This window comes from Henckelia pumila, chromosome 2, assembly GCF_033568475.1.
Source record: "Henckelia pumila isolate YLH828 chromosome 2, ASM3356847v2, whole genome shotgun sequence".
Taxonomy (NCBI): Eukaryota; Viridiplantae; Streptophyta; class Magnoliopsida; order Lamiales; family Gesneriaceae; genus Henckelia; species Henckelia pumila.
The window spans coordinates 174,646,406-174,671,154 of NC_133121.1; positions in this window are offsets into that span (position 1 = coordinate 174,646,406).

Sequence of the window (24,749 nt, forward strand, 5' to 3'; positions counted from 1 at the left end):
ATTCCCTGTCATGCCAGATTATCGGTTACGGAAGGTTTTCAGCAAATATACTTTGAATTAGGGGTCCAACATGCTTCCGTAAGATGCATTAAATTTAAATATCTCTTTGACCATAATGTCGTCGGGTCATACCTGCCGAGTTTTACGAAGTGCTCTTCACACTCTAACCACGCAGTCGCAACAGATGATTTCTGCACAAGCTCCTTCAATGACACCCAATACAACCTTAATTCGTTTTCTACCTTAAGACATATGATATATAAATTTAATTATAAAATGTGAGCATGAAAGAACAAAATACTTAGGAAATTTATTCAGACATAATATTATTACATAAATCAACTCCTTTAAAGAGGAGAAGACAACTTGATTAGCTACTCATAGTAGCCTTGTTCTTGAAATACATAAAAGAAAACTTAGTACAATAGAGAGAAAAATATTACAACAATTTATTTGTAAGAAAATTGAAGGAAATGATCGATGTCTTCAATTTTCTCAAAGGCATGTATTTATAGCTGTAGTTTCACTCGTTTCACCGAGAAACTTCAGGGAATCTTACAGCTGTCTTGTTTTTTTTATGTCATTATTGATGACATCTTTTACTAGTGGAGGAGTCACATGCCGGCCACTTCTTTTTGGCTTTATTCCCCTCATATGTCTTCTTTATGGTTGTCGGTGCATCTTTTGCTTTTGAAGTGGGCTCTTGTGAAAACATATCTTTAGTGGTCTTTGTCCACCTTTGCTTGTCTCGAAAAAATCTTTTTGATCCGTTTGAGGTCTAAAAGTTTTTCCAAATTCTGGCTCCTTCTGATTTGGACATTCTGGACAGATATTCTCTAACCATCGTCCGATATGACCCATGTTACAAAATTTTCGGCGAGTTTCTTTTCTTTCCGACAGCTTGTTATTCCACAAAAGGTTTCTCTTATTTTCGAAGAGTTTTTCCGGGAAAGTCCTAGTTTTTCCTGTCATTGTATTTAGCAGAAACAATCCATTCACATAATTTTGATAAAATTTGAATGGAAACTTGACTTTGTTCATCTCAGTGAGATAGACCCAAATACCCCATGCCCTTTTGGTTGAGATTTCATTTTCTCCGAAAGTGGGCACCAATGATATTTCTTTAGTTTTAGGATCCATGATAAAATTATGACTAGTTATGTCAAGTCTTCTCAACTTGATGAAATGAAAGGGTTCGTATGATATTTTTCCTGTTGGTTCTTGAGTTGCACTGAAAAAATATAAATCTAGCACATCTCCTCTAGACAAATGATCATTATTTGTCCATGTTTTTTGGAATGCTTCTTGGATCCATTTTGATAACTGTGATATCTCCGGAAAGCCTGGCGACGTTGTATAAACTGAGACCAAAGCCCAAAATTCATACCACAGCTTCACATCTTTAGGATTGACATTGTTTTTAGCCAAACCCTTGGATATATTCCTGCAACATCAACCCTGCAAATGTTAGGGTTGATTTCACTCCTTGTATTTAATTTCTCCCACTTCTGTTGATAAACCTGGAATGGAAAAATATTAGCTGGATTAGTATCAATCTTAGATTTTCCCTTGTCAGTGTTGAGTCTAAGATTGATCTCTTCCTCTTTTACCCCAGAGGCGGAGGATTGACTTGATGAGGTTTTTTCATCAATTGTTGCTTCATCCAATTCATCGAAAGCTGATGATAGATTAACACTTGTTTCTTGAATTTTAGAATCCCCAACATCTTGTTCTACAACCAATGGCTATATTTCTTGTAAAACCAATGGTTTTATCATTTCCCGTTTATGAGAAACCAATGGTCTCTCTATAGCCTTTACAATTGGCTCTTGAATAATAGTCCATAGTTGGGTTTGAGCTCGCAAAAACCTTTTGATTCGATTAGATACTTTGATCCTATCTGCTTGTTGTAACCTGCCAGCCATTTCAGTATTAATGGCTAACTGGTTGAACTCGGTTTGAAGCAACCCAAGGTGTTCCCTTAGATGCCTCTTCATTTTTTTTTGATGAAATCTACGTTACTGTCTTCCATCTCTTGTTAAAAAATCTGCAAGAATATTTTCATGAGATTTAATAATAACAATATCAAAAATATAATTTTGACATAAAGCTTGCCATCTTAATAATCTAGCTTTCTCTGGTTTAGATTCAATTTTATTTCTTAAGAAAGCTTTAACCTGGGTATTATCAACTTTTAAGGTAAATTTTTTAGCAAGTAAAAATAAAGGTCATTTTTCAAAATCCTTTTGAACTGCATAAAATTCTTTTTCGTTGATATGTCATCTAATACCCTCAGATTTTGTAAAAAGACCGCTACAGTATCTGCATGGTACTTCCCCTTCCGGAGTGAGATTCGTAAGGATCGCTGCTCACCAATCGTCACTGGAATCTGTAAATAACACCAAGTCCTCCTCATCAACAGGTATAGCCATTTTTTTTTTGGAGTTTTTGCATATCTCCTTTAGGTTTACCCCTTTAGTATGTTCATCGGTCTATATAAACCTTGCATCCTTTTTTAACAAAGGACTAAACACTTTCCTGTATATTGCAAGGTTGTTTATGAACAACCCTACAAAATTAACCACTCCGAGAAAACTTTAGAGTTGTTTTACGTCTTTGAGTTTATTTGAAAAATTCTGTACATTTTCCACAATATGGGGTTGTAGAATTATTCCAGATTCATCAATCTCAATGCTAAAGAATTCGATTTTCCTTGTTGTTGTGACTACTTTTTTTTTAGATAAAACTAGTTCTTCTTGTTTACAAATTTTAGAGAAAATCTCTAAGTGTTTTAACATGTTCGTCTATGTTTTTTGATGCTATAAGAATATCATCAATATAAACAAACATGAAGTTGAGATAATCTTTAAAAATATTATCCATTTTTCTTTGAAATATCCGGGTTGCATTAGCCAATCCCATAGGCATAACTTTCCAAATATAGTGTCCTTGTGGAGTAGAAAAGATTGTGATTTTTTTACTACCTTCTTCTATCCGAATCTGATATAAACCAGACTTACAATCAAACTTTGAGAACACTTTAGCATTTCAAACGCAGCTTATTAAATGTTCTCTACTGGGTAAAAAGTACCCATCAAACTTCAGAATTTTATTAATACCTTGGTAGTTAATAACTACCGTATGGATTTTGAAATCAGGGCTGAATTGGGAACGTAGATATTGATTTATTTTATATTATAACATTTTTTTAGTATTAAAATTACCCATAAAATAAAATGTAAAAATAGTTAAATATAAATGTCTAGAATCTAGCCAACCAAAAAATTAATTAGAGTAATTAATGATATTTATATCTAGAAAATGATTAATTAGACCCGAATTATTGGGAGTTTAATCATCTCCCATCTAATGACATATGTAATTTTTTATTATTTATTGTTCTTGTTTTCTTTTTCCAACTCTTTGGGACTCTAATTTTTTTTATTTACTCATTATTTTTGATTTTTTAGAAGAAAAAAACTCTTGTTCTACTTCCTGTTTATTTATTGCATTTTGTTTTCCTATTTTCTCTTCTTTATTTTTTTGTTTCCTTATATATTATTTATTATACACTCTTTTTTATACATTTTTATTCCTACAAATAGAACTAACAAATATATTATTTATTAATTTATTATTGTAATCAAACATTGATTATACATTAAAAATAAAAAAAACACAATTATTTGGTAACTCACCATTATAAATTATATATAATAAAAATTATCATAATAAATTTTCAATTGTATATATTACAAATTATTATAATATACTAATGACTACGAAATGTTATTATAAATTAAAAAATTTCCCACAGAATTCATGAGTTCGTAAAACTCAAAGTTAAATCTGATATTATTTTTTAATTATCATTGATCAACATTCAGCTAGGTTTAAGAGACCATAGAATGTTTTAAGAATAAGACAAATGGAAAAGTAATGTTACATGTCACTTGTCAGAATTTCCTAACACTCACCGCATGTATTGTTATTAGAAACTATCAGAGCCATGTGGTATTAGCTGTAATTTTTTACAACGGTGATCTTGCATATTATTTAGTCGTTGAAAAACAAAATATCCTTATCATTATAAATAATATATTAAAAAAATTATGTTTAATTTTTAATAATTATGATCAAACGAATAAATTATTGCATAAATTATTTCAATAATGATTTTGTTATTTAATTATATAATAAATTTTTGAGATTAATATAATATTATTGGTGGAATAATACTATTGTTAACAAATCAATTAGTTCGACTAACAATTTCATTTTTAACTTTGTTTCATAATTTAATAGTCTAGTCATCTTAAAAAATAGCAGATATAACAATGAAAACTAAATAACTAATGTACATTATTTTTTGTGCGTTTAATTTAACTTTTATTGTAATAAAACAATAGTTTTAAAAATAATCGACACACGAAAAAAATAAAAAAATTATAAAAGCTTATATCTTTACTATTTATTAAGTGTAAGCATATTAGAATAACTAACTTGATGTCATGGTCTTTTTTCAATATACCCAAATCATCCTTCTTTTCAATTTTTTTTTTCATGTTTCTTACTCACTATTTTCACATCTCCAAAAGCTATCTTTACCAATTCCAATTCCCTTGTTATTTTTTTTTTTTCTAATTTACTAACTTGTTAAACATCAAAATTCACACACGTTATAGTTGTTATTTTACAAAAGCAAATGCATGTGCACCGTTGCTAGTATAAATTAAAATTGAAGGTCGAATTGAACGTTTTGTATGTCTATAAAATTAATTTTGAATTAATATATGATTAACTATTAGAAAAGTAATGAAAAAATTAACCATTAGAAAAGTACTGAATAAAAAAAAATACTCAAGTTAGTATAATACAAAATTAAGGGAAAGTAAAAGGAAAATATAATAATCACTTTAAAAAGATATAAGTATAAAAAATTAAAGTAAAACACATTTGAACTATATAACAAGAAGTTAAAAAGACTATAACTTTTAACAAATTTATATAATCCAATATAAATTATATATCCCAAACATCTGCACGTTTGTCACAAGTCCATCTGGCACATTTATGACAAACATATAATCTCTTGGCCCTCATTTTCTTCGCATATGTGCTTTTTCCTTGTTCAGACATATTTCGAACAAGTAAGAATTTTGGAACTTCACCACCTAATCGAACCTTGGCTTCAATTATAAGATGAATATCCTAAGAAATTATTTTTTTCACATCTTTCACGGAGTACCATTATCCGCCACTTAACCGAGAAGTGAACTCAATTCTGCAAAAATAAAATGAAAATATAAGTAACAATTAATTTGGATCATATAAAGACATAAACTCATCATTAAGAATTTCATTTTCTAAAAATGGTTTAAGTCTTTTCCCATTAAATTTTAATACATTATTATTTTTAGTATTTTCAACATCAACAGCACCATAAGGATAGACAAATTTAACAATAAATGGTCCAGAATATCGCAATCTAAGTTTTCTTGGGAACAAATGCAAGCGAGAATTATAAAGTAAAATTTTTTCTCCAATTTCGAAAGATTTTCTCATAATATTTATATCATGAAAGACTTTTATTTTATCTTTATAAATCTTTGCATTTTCATATGCATCATTTCTTAACTCTTCTAGTTCATTTAATTGCAATTTTCTTAATTTAAATGCATCATCTAAATTAGTATTAAATGCTTTAATTGCCCAATAAACTTTATGTTCAATTTCAATAGGTAAATGATAATGGTTACCAAAAAATAATTTATATGGTGACATCCCCAATGATGTTTTAAATGCAGTTCTATATGCCCATAATACATCACTTAATCTTAAAGACCAATGTTTGCGATTTGGATTGACTGTTTTTTCCAAAATTTGTTTTATTTTTTATTTACAAGTTCAACCTGACCATTCGTTTGAGAGTGATATGGAGTAGAAACTTTATATGTTTTTTAAGTAATATTATTAAATCTTCTTCTTGTTTTGGTAAGAGGCTAGAAGATATTACAATAGGATATGTTTGATTTTCACCAAGAAAAGCATATTTTAGTTCTATTGGTAAAGGTTTTAATTCAAGTTTTTGATGATCATCTTATTTTACTTCTTCAAGTTCATTAACTTCTTTCAAATAAATTTGATTTAAAAACATTTTTTGAAACAAAACTTTTCCCTAAACAAACTTCAGATTGTTGATTTATGTTTTCTTGGTGTATGTTTTCTTCAACGATTGTTTCTATTGCATTATCATCTTCATCTTCATTAATACTTGGTTGTTTATATAAATTGAACACATTAAGTTCTAAAGTCATATTTCCAAAAGATAATTTCATTATTCCATTTTGAAAATTAATTAAAGCATTTGAAGTTGCTAGAAATGGACGTCCCAATATTATTGGAATTTCATTATGCACTTCTATTGGTTGTGTATCCAAGACAATAAAATCCACAAGATATATGAATTTATCTACTTGAACTAACACATCTTCTACAATATCTCTAGGTATTTTGATTAACCTATCAACTACTAAAAGAGTAACAGATGTATGTTTTAAATCTCTCAACTTAAGTTTTTCATAAACTGAATAAGGAAGTAAATTCACACTTGCTCCCAAATCTAGCAAAGCTTTTTTAATTTTTTTTTTCCAATAATACATGAAATTATTGGACAATCAGGATCTTTATATTTCAAAGTAGATACATTTTGAATTATAGAACTTACTTGTTCAGTTAAAAATGCTTTTTTCTTTACATGCAATTGTCTTTTCACAGTACAAAATTTTTTGCATAAGAATGCACTTGTTTAATAAAATGTAACAATGGAATATTTACTTTTACTTGTTTAAAAACTTCATAAATATCATAATCATTTTTTTGTTTTTTTATTATTTACTAATGCATGAGGAAAAGAGAGAGGTTTATTTGGCTTGCTTATTATTTTAGATAATTTACCATCAATTTTCTTATTCTTAGGACTCAAAGTATCATCTTTCTCGAAAGTATCAGGATTTGAATCCTTACTCTTTGAGTTTAACTGATCTTTGATTTCATCACTATATGGATCATTATTTATTTTACCACTTCTAATAGTAATAACAGATTTTACTTGATCAAATTTATCTTGATTTTGATATTTAGGAATAGGTTGTGGTTGAGATGAATTTTTTTTTTTCATTAATATTAAGTGCAGATGCAAATTTTGAAAGAGTGGGTGCCCAGTGAGCCAACTTGTGGCTAAGGGCTTTGATGACTCTTTGTATAAACAATCTTTTGTTTAATATTATTTACACTTTTATTAATGACAATGACTTTATCTTTCTTCATATTGTTATATTGTGATATACTATTGTTGTTTTGATAAAGACCTTGAATATACTATAGTGTATGTAAGATGTGGTAGAACATGGGGATGTCTATCATGAAACACATCTTATAGTCACTGTATATTCTAAACTGTTCCTAGTCGATTGAGCCGTCCGATAATAAGGATAAGGATCGCTCGAGTGTGAGACTAGCATTTGCGATGCAGAGTACCACGTTTCATTGGTAAGGAACATAGAGATGTTCGAAGCATGCAAATGGATATTCATATGATGAATGATCGAACTACCCTATCCGGACTTTCCAAGTGGTTATCATTTATCGAGTGGATAAAGTCCGCGGTTTTGGTTGTACACCATTAGTACTTACTACTTGAAACATCATTGAGACTCTATATGCTAGTACTGTGCTTTGACTCGTTTACCGACTCTATTGGGGTCATCAGGTGTCGGGATTGGGTACAGTTACAACACATATAGGAGTCGATGTTTTGTTGTCAAGGATTCACCACATACTTGCGAGTGTGGATATCCTATGCGATCTGAGGAGATATTAGTGTGACGAATCTCTGGCCAGAGTACATGATGTGATTTAAGAAATGGTTTCTTAGTAGCACATGCGATGTCACTATTTGATCTTCAAGATGCATTGCATAGTTATCGAATCTCGAGCGACTCTCGATATACCAATGGTTGTTGATTCGATCGGGATATATGGATGAAGGGACCGTACTGTACGCTAACCAAAATCTATATGGTTCTTGCAGGCACTATCAGTGATACCTAGGGAATCATGGGGCGATGTTGCTAGGCGCTCTACCATGATTCGATGGGCAAGTCGGAAATTGTTGTTCCGAGTCACAAGGAGTTGTGAGCCCACGGCTAGCTGTATCCCTGAACCATTGAGGGTCACACAGTGTAATGGATTTTTAATCCCCGTTGAGATAGTTAAATTTAAAGAGTTAAATTTAATGAACAAAGAAGTTGGACTTCTTATTTAAGATTAGGGAGTGAGATTTCCTAAAATGACATAGTGATGGGCATTTTTGGAAACCACTGAATTCGGATTCAGAAAAATTTATCTTGACTTTAAAGCGTGCAAAAATGGTTTCTGTGCACATTGGTGAAATCGGTTTATCAATCGGAGTCACGATGAATTTTATATTAATTTTTGAACATGCGGGCTTTGCTTGTCGGGCCTGAACTTATGACTAATGGGCCCTAAGCTGTTAGTGGCCTACATTATAAATAAGTTATTGCAGTACAAAAATTACACACAACATGTCATAATTTTCGAAAACCTAGTATTTTTCTCCTAAAGGTGGCCGCCCCTCTCCCTCTCTCTGTTGAGAAAAATCCAGCCTGTGATTTTGAATTATAGTCTGGTTTAACGGATCAAATTCGTTAATCTCTTCGTAGAAAACTTCTGATAGATTCTAGTGCAATCTATCAGAGGGATTAAATCTCTATTCGTGGACCTGATTGAAGAACTGTTCGTCCATCGGTTCCAGGGAGATACAACAAGAGCAGAGAAATCTGTTGGTGTCCAGAATCTCGATTCGAGATTAAAGGTAAAAATTTTATAATCGTTATTTAAATTTTTACACACACAATTTAATCGTAAAGATTTGATACCCAATATGGAATCGTTCCATATAATAAAAATTTTAAACTTCCGCTGCACCGGGTATCAATCTTGTTTGATCTGAACGCCGCGTTTTCCAACAAATTTTGCAAGAGTTTCTTTCAAATTATTCATAGATTGAATGTTTTGAATATTTATAAACTCTTTCTTTTGAATTTATGCATGAATTTCATCTTCAAAATGTTTTCTTAGAGATGGGATATAAGGAGCATAACCTTGATGAATTTGGTTATATTTAAAATGTTGTTGTGAAGGTTGTGCATTATTATCGTTCCTCCAACTAAAATTAGGATGATTTCTCCAATCAGGATTATATGTTTGTGAAAATTGATCTAATGTTGGTTTTTTAAAATTGTTAACATAATTGGCTTGTTCATGGAGACATTCTTTCAATGAAGGAAAAATTGGACAATTTTTTGTAAGATGATCATGTGTGTCACATATATGACAAACAATTTCTCGAACACTTTTTAATTGATCGCTTTTTTTCATTTATAATGACTTAATTTTTCTTGCTAAAGACGCAAGTTTAGCTTGAATATCTACATCATCTTTAAGATGATAAATAATACCAACCCTATTTGTTGAATTATTGGTTTTACTTGGTGGTTCAATTGAGCCTATATTATCCTAATTTTGAGCATTTTTTTGTTAATGAATCCAAATATTCCATAGCTTCATTTGAGTTTTTATCTTCAAAAGTTCCATTACACATGAATTCTATCATTTGCCTACCTTTAGGCATTAAACCTTCATAAAAGTGAGAAACTATCTTCCATATTTCAAAACCATGATGTGGGCATGTATTAAATAACTCTTTATATCTATCCCAACATTGATAAGATGTTTTCCCTTTGTTTTTGAGAAAAAGTTGTAATTTGTCTTTTGAAAGAGTTTGTTCTATGGGAAGGGAAATTTTTTTTTAGAAATTGTTGTTGCATTTCTTCCCATGATCTTATTGAACTTGATCTCAAATTTTGCAGCCATGTTTTAGCTTTATGTTTTAAGGAAAAATGAAAAAGCTTTAATCGAACAATATCCATGCTATAATTTTGATCATTATATAAGTGTTGCAAACCTCCTCAAATTCCCTTAAATGCAAATATGGATTTTCATAATCTAAGCCATGAAAATTTGATAAAAGTTGAATGATTTGAGGTTTAAAATTGAAATTAGACGCATCAGGAGGAAAAACAAAACAAAATGGTGTACTAGTTCTTATTGGATTCATATGGTGCCTAAGTGTTCTTGGTTGTTCATGTTCTTTATTATTATTATTATTATTATTATTATTATTATTATTATTATTATTATTATTATTATTATTATTATTATTATTATTATTATTATTATTATTATTATTATTATTATTATTATTATTATTATTATTATTATTATTATTATTATTTATCCTCCATGTTTAAAATATTTTCAGATACTCGAATAAGTCTACCACTTTTTTTATGACTCCAAACAATCATACAATTAAAAACAACATAATATTTACATAAACAACATAATTAACTAAACCTAAACTTAATTTATACCTCCCTGGCAATAGCGCAAAAAACTTGCTACTAGTTAAATTGCAATTCACCCAAGTGTAGGTACACTGCGAGTAATATATTCGTAAGTACGAGATCGATCCACAGAGAGGATGTTTTAAGTTTAAATTTAACAATTATAGATGAAAAGATTATTATAAAATTTAAAGTACACAAATTATAAGATTGTCAAGGCTTCAAAGGTTCATTGTTGGTTTATTTAAGAATGCTCAGCAAAAATAAATAAAAGAAACTAATATAACATAAAAGAACAATTAAATATTTAAAAAAGTATATCATATAATATAGTTCCCATTATATAAATATCATATTAACCGATATTTAATACATGGTACCCATCATATATATATATATATATATATATATATATATATAAATGTATAAATATAAATTGACATAAAATTAAATGTTAGATCAAATCACAATATTTCATTTAGAACAACTGGCAAAGCCACACTATCGTCTAAATAAAATATATGAATTTTTTTATTTTAGTTGCGAAAAAAGTAAATGTTAGTTGCGAAAAAGTAAATGTTAGTTCAAATCACAATATATTATTTAGAACAACTGGCAGAGGCCACGCTATCTAAATAATAAATATGACTTTATTATAAATTGATACATATATTTATAGTATGTAATTATTGTTGTATTTATTGTATCATATTAGACAACAAATCAAGGTAACCACATTCAATGTACCAAGTATTTGATGTAAATATATAACAATAAATAATCCAAATTATACCTACAAATAAAGATCAATTAGTAAAACAAAATAAAAATAGAAAAGTAAAGAATATAAAAAATATAAAAAATCTTAACAATGAAACTTTTCACCTTGACATTAATGAGTTTAGCTTGCCATCAACATAAAACTCAAGAATAAGGATAAAAGAAATTTCATATTTGAACTTAAGAAATATGCACACTAAAACTTTTATTCTCACACACACAATATTTATTTTACAAATGAGAACTTCACACTCTCTTGCACACCTCAAAGCTAATACAACACATTTATTTATAGGCCAAATGAGAGCAAGAATCCAAGATCATTAAATGTGAAATAGTAAAGTTGGTGGTTGATTGTCTCCTTGAATATCAATACCATGATCCAACTTTAATTGACATGTTTGATGTCTTAAATCATCGATTCAGACTTTTCACTCAACATAGAAAACGTAGAAAATTTTGTGTAGATCTGTTTGGACATATGATTCATCTTTTTTTTTTTTTGGATAAAAGGTGAATTATTTATTATATTTTTACTCCAAGCTGGTCATAGTAAAAGTAAATATGTCTTCATTTTGATGTTTGACCATTTTGATCATCTTAATGAGGTTTTTGGAATTTTTTGTCATATACAAAGTTGAAGATGCCTCTTTTTCAATTCTATAGGATTTGAGATTACTCTAATATGACCTCTATAACTTGATTAATTTTATTTTTACCAAATCTGCGCAAACCGTAAAATACAACATTTTTAGTAAAATATTTAAATATAAACACATAACACTAAAATAAAAACAACTTCATAATTTTAATGAAACTTGTTGGAGATCAAACTTTCGGTGATAACAGGTCAAAACAAAACCAAGTAATAAAATAATTTAAGGACTAAATCTATCAAAGACTCATCCAGATCAAAAGTCCGAGATCTCAAAAGGATCAAAGATTCATCCAGATCAAATGTCCGATATCATCAAATCTAATGCCAGATATTTGGATAAACCAATCGAAGTATGAACTGCCAGATCAAGTGTCCGTTATTCGGATGAATCAAGAAGACTTTCAACAGATTATACAGATTTATCCAAGACAGATCAAGTAAGCTATCAACCAGATCAAAGTCTTACTTCTAAGTAACCGTTGCTGAAGTTGTTGAAGAAAAAGACAAAATCATTTAATGGTATTTTGAACGTTGATCTACCTCCATCAAAGTCAAGATTTGTGAGCTATTTAATAAGATATGTTGGCGGCTCATTATCAGAGATTGTTGGCAGCTCATTATCAGAAACTGTTGGCGGGCCACCGGCTACTTTTGAAGATTATAAATACTCGAACACCTCAAAGATTCAAACACGAGACCAAGAGTGAAAAACACAAGTTATCAAATCGAAGTTCATTCAAATTGAAAAGCTTTCACTCAGCATAACTCAGATACCCATATCATCAGATAAAAGTCTCGACACTCTGAGTTAGAGAATATTTCAAGATCAATCAACTCCAAAGAAAGCACATACAGAATAGATCCAGATCAAAGCTATTCACAGCTATCCAGATCAAATCATCGAACACATTATGTAGCTTCATTGCGTAACTCAAAGCAGAGAGTTTGTTCTGCTTCAAAGAGAAAGTATTGCTAGGAGTTCCTTTCAAAGGATTGATTGGATTGGATTTGTACAAAGCCTTGTATAAATCAAAGTCTTCTAGTGGAATCTTTCTGGAAACAGAATAAGGGGTGGCGTAGTAGGATTCATCTCCGAACATCCAGAAACAACTCTATCTCTTTATTTACTGCACTTACATTATTCTATCTGCCTTAGCTTCACAAGTATTCAATCTGCGAGGAAGATTTCTTCCGCTTGAGATCCTCAGATCTTTCGAGCAGATCAAAGTTTTAAGCAACAAAATTTTAGTCTGATTTTCACAAATCAGATCGAAGAAACTCTAAATTTCAAAATAGTGTATTCACCCCCCTCTACACATATTTTCGATCCTAACAAGTGGTATCAGAGCGGTTCTTGCTTATCACCTGAATCTTCTTTTAAACTATGGCATCCTTAGCTATGACATCGTTTAGTAAAATCCCTATGTTCTCAAAAGAAGATTATGATGACTGAAAAATTCATATGCAGGCACATCTATCAGCACTTGATTATGACATGTGGTTCGTAGTAATAGATGGACCAATGAAGATTATGAAAGTTAACACTGCAGTTGCTATTACTTAAGGTGCTCCACAGATGATAGAAAAGCCTCGAGCTAAATGGAATTCTGAAGACAAATGAAAAGCCAATCTGGACAATGTAGCCAGAGACATACTATACAAAACTCTGGACAAGAACATGTTTAGCAAGATCAAAAGTTGCACTACTGCCAAAGAAATATGGGAGAATCTCACCCAACTATGTGAAGGAAATGACCAAACAAAGGAAAACAAACTCATGGTGGCCATTCAGAAGTTTGACAACATAAAGATGAAACCAGGAGAAACAATGAATGAATTTGATGAAAGATTCAGCAGCATTATGATCGAGATAAATGCACTTGGAAAAAGTTACAGCAATCGTGAAGTAGCACTCAAAGTTATGAGAGATCTACCACGAGAATGGGATGTGAAGACAGTAGCTATGATAGAATCCAAAGATCTCAATAAGATCGAAATACATGATCTATTTGCAGATCTCAAAGCTTATGAGTTCGAGCTGGGAGTTCGAACTGAGGAAGACACATCAACATCACAAGTTACCAAAGCTCTCACTACAGCAGATGAAATCTCAGCAACCAAAACCGCAGAACAAATCAGTAGTGATGCAATGTCACTATTTGTTAAGAAGTTTGGAAGATTCATGAGGAAGAATCACAATAATTTCCAAAGAGCAAACATATCAAGCTTCAAACCAAAAGAACCAGCTGAAGAAAATCGAGCTTGTTACAATTGTGGAAAAGAAGGACACTTCATAGCCGATTGTACCAAACCTAAGAAGGATGAGAAAAGAACATCATACAAGAAGAATTCAAGAGAAGAAAGGAGAAGATTCAGCAGAAAGAAAGATCAAATGGCCCTATTAGCAGATGAAAGCAACAACAAATGGGCTGAATCGGACTCCACTTCATTTGACTCAGAAACATTTTCAAGTGAAAGTGAAGATGAAGCTAACAAATGTCTTATGGCTGATGACACTGATATTCCAGATGATGGAGAGGTACTTGACTTTACTTCTGATGAATTTAGTAAGAAATATATTATTAATGCATTAAATGAGATGGTTAATGAATATCGCATGCTATCTCATAAGTTTGATGAATTCAGAACAAATGGAAAGAGCTCAACATATAAGTCAGATCAAAGTAACTCAGATGAGTACACTGGATCAGATAGTCTAAAAGCTCAGATAAGTTTGTTAATGACTGAGAACAATGATATGAGAAGTCAGCTTCAAGAAACTTTATCTGAAAAGCATAGATTAACAGATCTAGTAAACTCTTGGAATAAAGCATCGATATCCTTAGATAAACTTACTGGAATGCAAAAGCAAGCTGGAGATAAATCTGGCTTAGGCTACAACATGAATGAAGGAAGTTCATCTATCTCAACTACTCAATATTGTCTGGAAAAGAACAACTTTAATTACATGAAGTTTGTGAGATCCCGCACGATATATGAACCGATGCGATTACGGATAGCTCGCATGTTGATCACATGGTTAAGGACCCGTTGGAGATGCCTCGAGGACCAATTACGAGAGGTCGAGCTAAGAAGTTCAAGGAAGCACTTCAATCGTTGATGATGAATTGTCAAGAAAGCGTCTGAAGAATAATTTGGGGAATGTTACAATCTTATTGAAGTTCAAAGAAGTCAAGAGAGTGGAGAAAATATCAAAGAAAACACAAAAATAGGTGACAGGACCCGAGAGGCATGCGCGCCCTGAAAGAGTGGGTGCCCGATTAGCCAACTTGTGGCTAAGGGCTTTGATGACTCTATATATAAACAATCTTTGTTTAATATAATTTACACTTTTATCATGGCATTTACTTTATATTTCTTCATATTGTTATATGATATACTATTGTTGTTTAGATGAAGACCTTGAATATACTAGAGTGCATGTAAGATGTGATAGTACATGGGGATGACTATCATGAAACACATCTTATAATCACTGTATATTCTAAACAGTTCCTAGTCAATTGAGCCATCCGCAAATAAGGATAAGGATCGCTCGAGATTGAGACTAGCATTTGCGATGTCGAGTACCACGTTTCATTGGTATGTAACATGAAGATGTTCAAAGCATGCAAATGGATATTCATATGATGAATGATCGAACTACCCTATCCGGACTTTCCAAGTGGTTATCACTTATCGAGTGGATAAAGTCCGCGGTTTTGGTTGTACACCATTAGTCCTTACTACTTTAAACATGATGGAGACTCTATATGCTAGTACTGTACTTTGACTCGTTTACCGACTCTATTGGGGTCATCAGGTGTCGGGATTGAGTGCAGTTACGACACATATAGGAGTCGATGCTTTGTTGTCAAGGATTCACCACATTCTTGCGAGCGTGGATATCCTATGCGATCTGAGGAGATATTAGTGTGACAAATCTCTGGCCAGAGTACATGATGTGCTTTAAGAAATGGTTTCCTAGTAGCACATGCGATGTCACTATTTGATCTTCAAGATGCATTGCATAGTTATCGAATCTCGAACGACTCTCGATGTACCAATGGTTGTTGATTCGATCGGGATATATGGATGAAGGGACCGTACTGTACGCTAACCAAAACCTACTGGTTCTTGCAGGCACTATCAGTGATACCTAGGGAATCATGGGGCGATGTTGCTAGACGCTCTTACCATGATTCAATGGGTAAGTCGGAAATTGTTGTTCCGAGTCACAAGGAGTTGTAAGCCCACGGCTAGCTGTATCCCTGAACCATTGAGGGTCACACAAGTAATGGATTACTAAACCCCGTTGAGATAGTTAAATTTAAAGAGTTAAATTTAACGAAAGAGAAGTTGGACTTCTTAACTAAAGGGAGTGGAATTTCCTAAAATGACACAGGGATGGGCATTTTTGGAAATCACTGAATTCGGATTCAGAAAAATTATCTTGACTTTAAAAGGTGCAAAAATGGTTTCTGGGCATATTGGTGAAATCGGTTTATCAATCGAAGTCATGATGAATTTTATATTAATTTCTATAATAACGGGCTTGGTTTGTTAGGCTTAAGTTATGGATTGTGGGCCCTAAGGAGTTAGTATCCTAATACAATTATAACTTAATCCAGTCTAGAAATTATATATAAATACATGTGTAGGGTTCGAAAATAATCACTTTTTCCTCTTGCAATTTTCGAATTACACTCAAATATTTTCAAGGGGATTTTTCGAAAATCCTCTACTCCCTTTTGAGAAAATTCGGTCTGTGAATTTTCTGAAAAGTCACTTTTTGAATTGACAGATCAAATCTGTTTATTCTCTACGATAAACATGTGATTGATTACTAGTGCAATCAATCAGAGGGTTTCTGTTTTCTGTTCGTGGACCTGATTCTGGAGATTGATCGAGCAAGTCATCGGTTCCCGGGATTTACAAGAAGAGCAGATTAATTCTGTTGGAGTCCATAATCATGCCTTTGCTTGAAGAGGTAAAAATATTAATTGTGTTTTATTTTTACTTGCAACAATTTTAATCGTTAGGATTTGATACCCACGATATGGAATCGTTCCATATCACAAAATAAAAATTTAAACTTCCGCTGCTTCGGGTATCACATCCGTTTGATCAGAGAACACGCGTTCCAACACGCCCGCGCCACTTCCAGCGCGCCCGCGCGCATCTGTGTGAGTTTTGAAGAGGATGGACATAAGCCCATGCGCGCCCGCGCCAGATGGACAGAGAGCTATGCGCGCCCGCGCCTTGTGTTTTTACACACAGTTCGGCGTGTTTGTGTGTGTGCGAGACTTTTGATATTTTTGGCATTATTTTCTTATTTTGAGTCTTTTATTTCTACTAGGAAACTTTTAGGAAGATATTATCATATCTTTAGATATATTTTTGAGTTATTTCGCGATATCTTTTATTATTTGTAGTTGTATTATAAATACAACAAAAACATTCATTATTGATATAGAATTCAGATTTTGATATTTATCAATTAAAATTCTCTCTAGAATTTTATTAAGCTTTTGCTTACCCAAAAATCAAACTTATCAAATTTTTTAACTTTGTGGCGTTTGTCGATTGATTATCCTCGTGGGTTGTCAGAAACAGGTTTTCTGAAGGTCCCGTTATGATCAATTGTTTTTCTCTTCGTGATTGTTTGTTGCTAGTTTCAAGTAAACTAGAGGTGAATAATCCAAAACCTTTACTTGTTTTCAAGATTGGGCAATTTCTTGATTTCTTTTGTTATTGGATTGAGAGTACGATTTTAATATAATCGTGTTTGCCTTCCATACATTAAGAATTCATATCATTTGGTATCAAAGCCAATGTTTTGAATCAAGTAAGTATCTATATTCATCTATCTCTGTTCTTCGCGTTCTTCGTTCTTCTTATCCGTTCTTTATCGTTCTTCATTGGAATATTTCCTTCGTAGAATTTCTGTGTCGTTTCTTTCAAACTTGTTATCCAAGTCTCGTGTCTTGTGCTACAAGTTATAAATTCCAAAAAAAAAAAGAAAAGAGAAAATTCAAAATTAAAAAAAAAAAGGAAGCAAAATAACTTGTGGTCAAAATTTCTTGTGTCTTGTGATTCTTGGGTGCCAAGTCTATTTCAATCTTCCTAAAGTCAATTTCTTGTTTTTGTGCAATCTACGTGAGTCGATTGGCAAGTGTTTACAAGTTTTAAGCTTTTGAGTTTGATATTTAAAATCACAAAGCATAAGCTATTCTTATATTTGAGTGAAAAAAAGAGTGATTGAGTGAATTCATTTGGAGGGATTTGTGAGAATTTGTGTGAGGAATTTTATTACTAACTTTTCTTGCAAGTACGATGAGTTCTAACAGTCAAAATTTTTCAAAGGAAGATTTGAGTACGATGAAAGGGAAGCGATGAGAGTTGAGTTGGAAACGATGCATGAAAGAATAAGTAAACTTGAAGTTAGTGAGGATGATGAGAGTTGTGGAGAGAATTCGGGTAGGAATAGGCGAGGTCAGGAGGATGGAAGAAATAGAAGAGAAACAATGCGAGGGAGATATACTGAAGGGGGTAGAGAAGATGAGAATATTAGTGGGATTAAGATGAAAATTCCATCGTTTCATGGGAAATCTGATCCGGAGGCTTATTTGGAGTGGGAGATGAGAGTGGAATCGGTATTTGATTGCCACAACTACAGCGATTCGAAAAAAATAAAGTAAGCGGTTGTTGAGTTTGTGGACTATGCTCTAATTTGGTGGGATCAGCTTGTTACAACTAGGAGGAGAAATCGTGAGAGGCCTGTTGAAACATGGGAAGAGATGAAGCAAATAATGAAGAAAAGGTTTGTTCCTAATTACTATTATCGTGATATGTTTAAGCGATTGCAGAATTTGAAGCAAGGCTCGAGGAGTGTAGAGGATTACTCCAAGGAGTTGGAGATTACTATGATTAGGCTAACATTGAAGAGGATAGTGAGGCAACCATGGCTCGATTTCTGTGTGGTTTGAATAGAGATATTCAAGACCAAGTGGATCTACGACATTGTGTGGATCTTGAGGAGATGGTACAATTAGCTATGAAAGTGGAGCTACAGCTTAAAAAGAAGAGGCATTGGTCGAGTGTCCTCGGGTGGTGGAGCTACTACACCTTGGCATCCAAACGTTGGCAAACGAGAGGATGTCAAGACGGTGTCCAAACCAAAAGTTGACACCAAGCAAGAAACGCCAAAGCAAGGAGTGCAAGGTAAATCTGAAACTCCCAATAATCGTTCTAGGGACATTAAATGCTTTAGATGTCAAGGTCTTGGTCATATTTCTAGTCAGTGACCTAATAAAAAAATAATGATTGTGAATGATGGTGGTGAGATTGAATCGGAGAGTGAGGAGGAGAATTATGATGATATGCCTGCGTTGGAGGATCCCGATGATGAGGGATGTAATGCAGTTGTTGGTGAGTTGTTGGTAACTAGGAGAGTATTGAATGTGCAACAAAAGGAGGAGAAAGAAAATCAAAGGAAAAATTTGTTTCATACTAGATGCTTTGTGAAAAACAAAGTGTGTAGTGTCATCATTGATGGGGGTAGCTGTACCAACGTCGCGAGTAGTGAGCTTGTTGAAAAATTGAGTTTGCCTACTTTAAAGCATCCTCAACCATATAAATTGCAGTGGTTTAATGATAGTTCTGAAGTGAGAGTGACTAGGCAAGTTGTGGTGCCTTTCTCAATTGGTAAATATGCGGATGAAGTGTCGTGTGATGTTGTTCCTATGCAAGCCTGTCATATCTTGTTGGGTAGACCGTGGCAATTTGATAGGAAGGTGACACATGATGGTTTTAAGAATCGTTATTCTTTTACTATGAAAAAAGAGTCTGTTGTGTTGTTGCCTATGACTCCAAAACAAGTATTGGAGGATCATTTGAAAAAGAAAAAGAGAGAAGAGGCCGAAAAAAAGAGTGAACAAAAAAATGAGATGGCCTTAGAAAAAAAATGAAAGAAAAAAAGATGAAGAAAAAAATGAGAGGAAAGAGGCCGATAAAAAAATATATATGGCCCAAAAGAGTGAGTTGCGAGAGATTTTACATGTGCATACTCCACTTGTGTTGATTTTCTATAAGGAGATTCTCCTTAACACAAGTGATATAGCCGGAAATCTTCCGAATAGTGTTGTTTCTCTCTTGCAGGAATTTGAAGAACTATTTCCGGAGGATCTACCTCAAGGATTACCACCTTTGAAGGGAATTGAGCATCAAATTGATCTTGTGCCCGGAAGTGCATTACCGAATCGTCCAGCTTATAGGAGTAATCCGGAGGAAACAAAAGAGCTACAAAGGCAGGTAAGTGAACTTCTCGATAAGGGATTTGTGCATGAGTCTATGTCTCCTTGTGATGTACCTGTTTTGTTAGTACCTAAGAAAGACAGTTCATGGAGAATGTGTGTTGATTGTAGAGCCATTAATAATATTACAATCAAGTATAGGCATCCTATTCCTAGACTAGATGATATGTTGGATGAATTGCATGGTTCTAGCATCTTTAGTAAAATTGATCTTAAGAGTGGTTACCATCAAATTCGGATGAGAGAAGGTGATGAATGGAAAACTGCTTTTAAAACTAAGTATTGATTGTATGAGTGGTTGGTTATGCCATTTGGGTTAACTAATGCACCGAGTACTTTTATGAGGTTGATGAATCATGTTTTGCGTGCTTATATTGGAAAATTTGTTGTGGTATATTGTGATGATATTTTGGTGTATAGTAAGAACTTGAATGAACATGTTAAACACTTGAGAATTGTGCTAATCACACTAAAAGCTGAACATTTGTATGCTAATTTGAAAAAAGTGTGTGTTTTGTACAAAAGAACTTGTGTTTCTTGGTTTTGTTGTGAGTGCTTAAGGTGTCAAAGTTGATGAGGACAAGGTAAGTGCAATTTGAGATTGGCCAACGCCTACTTCTATTGGTCAAGTTCGAAGTTTTCATGGTCTTGCAAGTTTCTATAGGAGATTTGTAAAAGATTTCAGCACTTTGGCAGATCCTATGACTGAGGTGATCAAGAAGAACGTTCCATTCCATTGGGGCGAGGAGCAAGAGAAGTCTTTTGATATTATTAAGAAAAAATTAATTAATGCTCCTTTACTTGTATTACCTGATTTTGCTAATACTTTTGAAATTGAATGTGATGCATCAGGTGTAGGAATTGGCGGTGTCTTGATGCAAGGTGGACGACAAATTGCATATTTTAGTGAGAAGCTAAGTGGAGCAGCGTTGAATTATCCTACATACAACAAGAAGTTTTATGCCTTGGTTCGCGTGCTTGAGACGTGGCAGCATTATTTGAGGCCAAAAGAATTTGTGATTCATACGGATCATGAGTCTTTGAAGCATCTCAAAGGACAACAAAAGCTGAACAAGAGACATGCCAAGTGGGTGGCGTTTGTAGAAACTTTTTCCTACATTATCAAGTACAAGCAAGGGAAGGAAAACGTGGTAGCAGACGCTCTATCACGAAGGTATGTGCTTCTATCTACTTTAGATTTTAAGTTTTTGGGATTTGAGTATGTGAAAGAGTTATATGCTAGTGATCTTGATTTTGGAGAGATTTATGCGTCATGTTTGCATGGTCCAAAAGATAAATTTTTTGTGCAAGATGGATATTTGTTTAAGGAAGATAAGTTGTGTGTGCCTAAATCGTCCATACGTGAGTTACTTGTTAGGGAATCACATGGGGGTGGTTTGATGAGACATTTTGGTGTGGCTAAAACTTATGATACTTTGCATGAACATTTTTATTGGCCACATATGAAGCATGATGTTGAGAATATTTGTGAGAAGTGTGTGACTTGTAGGAAAGCTAAGTCTAAGACACAACCATATGGATTGTATACTCCACTTCCTGTTCCTAGTGAACCGTGGGTAGATATTTCTATGAACTTTGTTTTAGGACTACCAAGGTCTAAGAAGGGGAGGGATTCTGTGTTTGTGGTGGTTGATAGATTTTCTAAGATGGCTCATTTCATTGCGTGTCATAAATCTGATGATGCATCTCATGTTGCGGACTTGTTCTTTAATGAAATTGTTAGATTGCATGGCATGCCTAGGAGTATTGTTTCTGATAGAGATACTCGTTTCTTGAGCTACTTTTGGAAAACATTATGGTGCAAGCTTGGTACTAAATTACTGTTTTTGACTACATGTCATCCTCAAACGGATGGTCAAACTGAGGTTTTTAATAGGACGTTAGGAACTTTGTTGCGTGCTATAATTAAAAAGAATTTGAAGAGTTGGGAAGAATGTTTGCCATTTATTGAATTTGCTTATAATCGTAGTGTGCATTCTACTACGAGGTATTCACCGTTTGAAATTGTGTTTGGTTTTAACCCATTCACTCCGTTGGATTTGATGTCGTTACCTATGAGTGAAAGGGTTAATATGGATGGCAAGAAGAAAGCTGAGTTTGTGCGAAATTTGCATGAAAAGGTTAAGGCAAACATTGAAAAGAAGAACTTGCAATACACGAAGCAAGCAAATAAAGGTAAAAAGAAGGTTGTATTTGAACCGGGTGATTGGGTTTGGTTGCATTTGTGGAAGGAGCGTTATCCGGAGAAGCGGCATTCTAAGTTTTTACCTAGAGGCGATGGACCTTTCCAAGTCTTGGAGCGGATCAATGATAATACCTACAAATTAGACTTTCCAGGTGAGTATAATGTAAGTACTACTTTTAATGTTTCTGAATTGTCGTTGTTTGATGTAGGTGATGATCGAGATTTGAGGACAAATCCTTTTCAAGAAGGGGAGGATGATGCGATTACGGATAGCTCGCATGTTGATCACATGGTTAAGGACCCGTTGGAGATGCCTCGAGGACCAATTACGAGAGGTCGAGCTAAGAAGTTCAAGGAAGCACTTGAATCGTTGATGATGAATTGTCAAGAAAGCGTCTGAAGAATACTTTGGGGAATGTTAAAATCTTATTGAAGTCCAAAGAAGTCAAGAGAGTGGAGAAAATATCAAAGAAAACACAAAAATAGGTGACAGGACCCGAGAGGCATGCGCGCCCGCGCCACTTCCAGCGCGCCCGCGCGCATCTGTGTGAGTTTTGAAGAGGATGGACAGAAGCCCATGCGCGCTCGCGCCTTCTTGACGTGCACCCACGCCAGATGGACAGAGAGCTATGCGCGCCCGCGCGTAATCCTTGCGCGCCCGCGCCTCATGTTTTTACACATAGTTCAGCGTGTTTATGTGTGTGCGAGACTTTTGATATTTTTGGTATTATTTTCTTATTTTGAGTCTTTTATTCCTACTAGGAAACTTTTAGGAAGATATTATCATATTTTTAGATATATTTTTGAGTTATTTCGCGATATATTTTATTATTTGTAGTTGTATTATAAATACAACAAAAACATTCATTATTGATATAGAATTCAGATTTTCATATTTATCAATTAAAATTCTCTCTAGAATTTTATTAAGCTTTTGCTTACCCAAAAATCAAACTTATCAAAGTTTTTAACTTTGTGGCATTTGTCGATTGATTATCCTCGTGGGTTGTCAGAAACAGGTTTTCTGAAGGTCCTGTTGTGATCAATTGTTTTTCTCTTCGTTATTTTTTGTTGCTAGTTTCAAGTAAACTAGAGGTGAATAATCCAAAACCTTTACTTGTTTTCAAGATTGGGCAATTTCTTGATTTCTTTTGTTATTGGATTGAAGGTATGATTTTAATATAATCGTGTTTGCCTTCCATACATTAAGAATTCATATCATGAACCAGAGATTCCTATGACATATTCAATACCTCAACAGAGTAAACTCTTACATAGAGGGTTGGGATATGTTGAGCCAGACAGATCTAAGTCTAGATGGACTAAACCCAGATCAAATTGGTCTGGATATGGTCTTGAAAGGCAAAGAACTTCATCAACTCAACAGAAACCACATTCTAATAACTCTTATAGAAAGTATTGAAAGTCAAACAGGAACAATCGATATGATCACTACACTTGGCATACACAGCACAATGCACAAAGATCATCAGATGAATCAGTTATTTCCAAAGGACAACGTCATGGAAAGCCTGTAAGGATAATACAAGTATGGATTCCAAAGGGATTAATCCAGCGTGGACCCAAGTAGGAATGGGGACCAAAGTTATTTTACTTTTTTTTGCAGGTAAACAAAAATGAACTCATTAAACAAGCAGTCTGGTACTTGGATAGTGGATGCTCAAGGCATATGACAGGAGACAGAAGAATGTTATTTGACTACATTCTAGGATCAGGACCTAAGATTACTTTTGGATATAACTCTAAAGGTACATTCATGGGTAAGGGTAAGCTTATCCATGAAAATATTCTTATTAAAGATGTATTACTTGTAGAAAATTTAAAATATAATATGATTAGTATTAGTCAATTGTGTGATTATGACTACTGTGTAGAATTACAAAATCACACTTGCATTGTAAAAGATCAATCTGGACTAACCATTATGACAGGTGAAAGAAGTGAAAATAATTATAAAGTAAATTGGTCGGATCAACCACTCACTTCAGTCTGTATGGTAACATCAAAGATAAATCAAAATTGGTTATGGCACAAGAGACTTAATAACTTGAACTTCAAAGCGTTAGCCAATCTTAGTAAACATGAGTTGATTACAGGTCTGCCTAAAATCAAGTTTTCAAAAGATAAGGTGTCTTCTGCCTGCCAACTGGGTAAGCAGATCAGATCAACTTTTAAAAACAAAGGATGTAAATATTCTTCCAAAAGCTTAGAACTATTACACATGGATCTTGGGGAATGAAGTACACCATAGTTATTGTTGTTGATTTCTTGAGATTTAA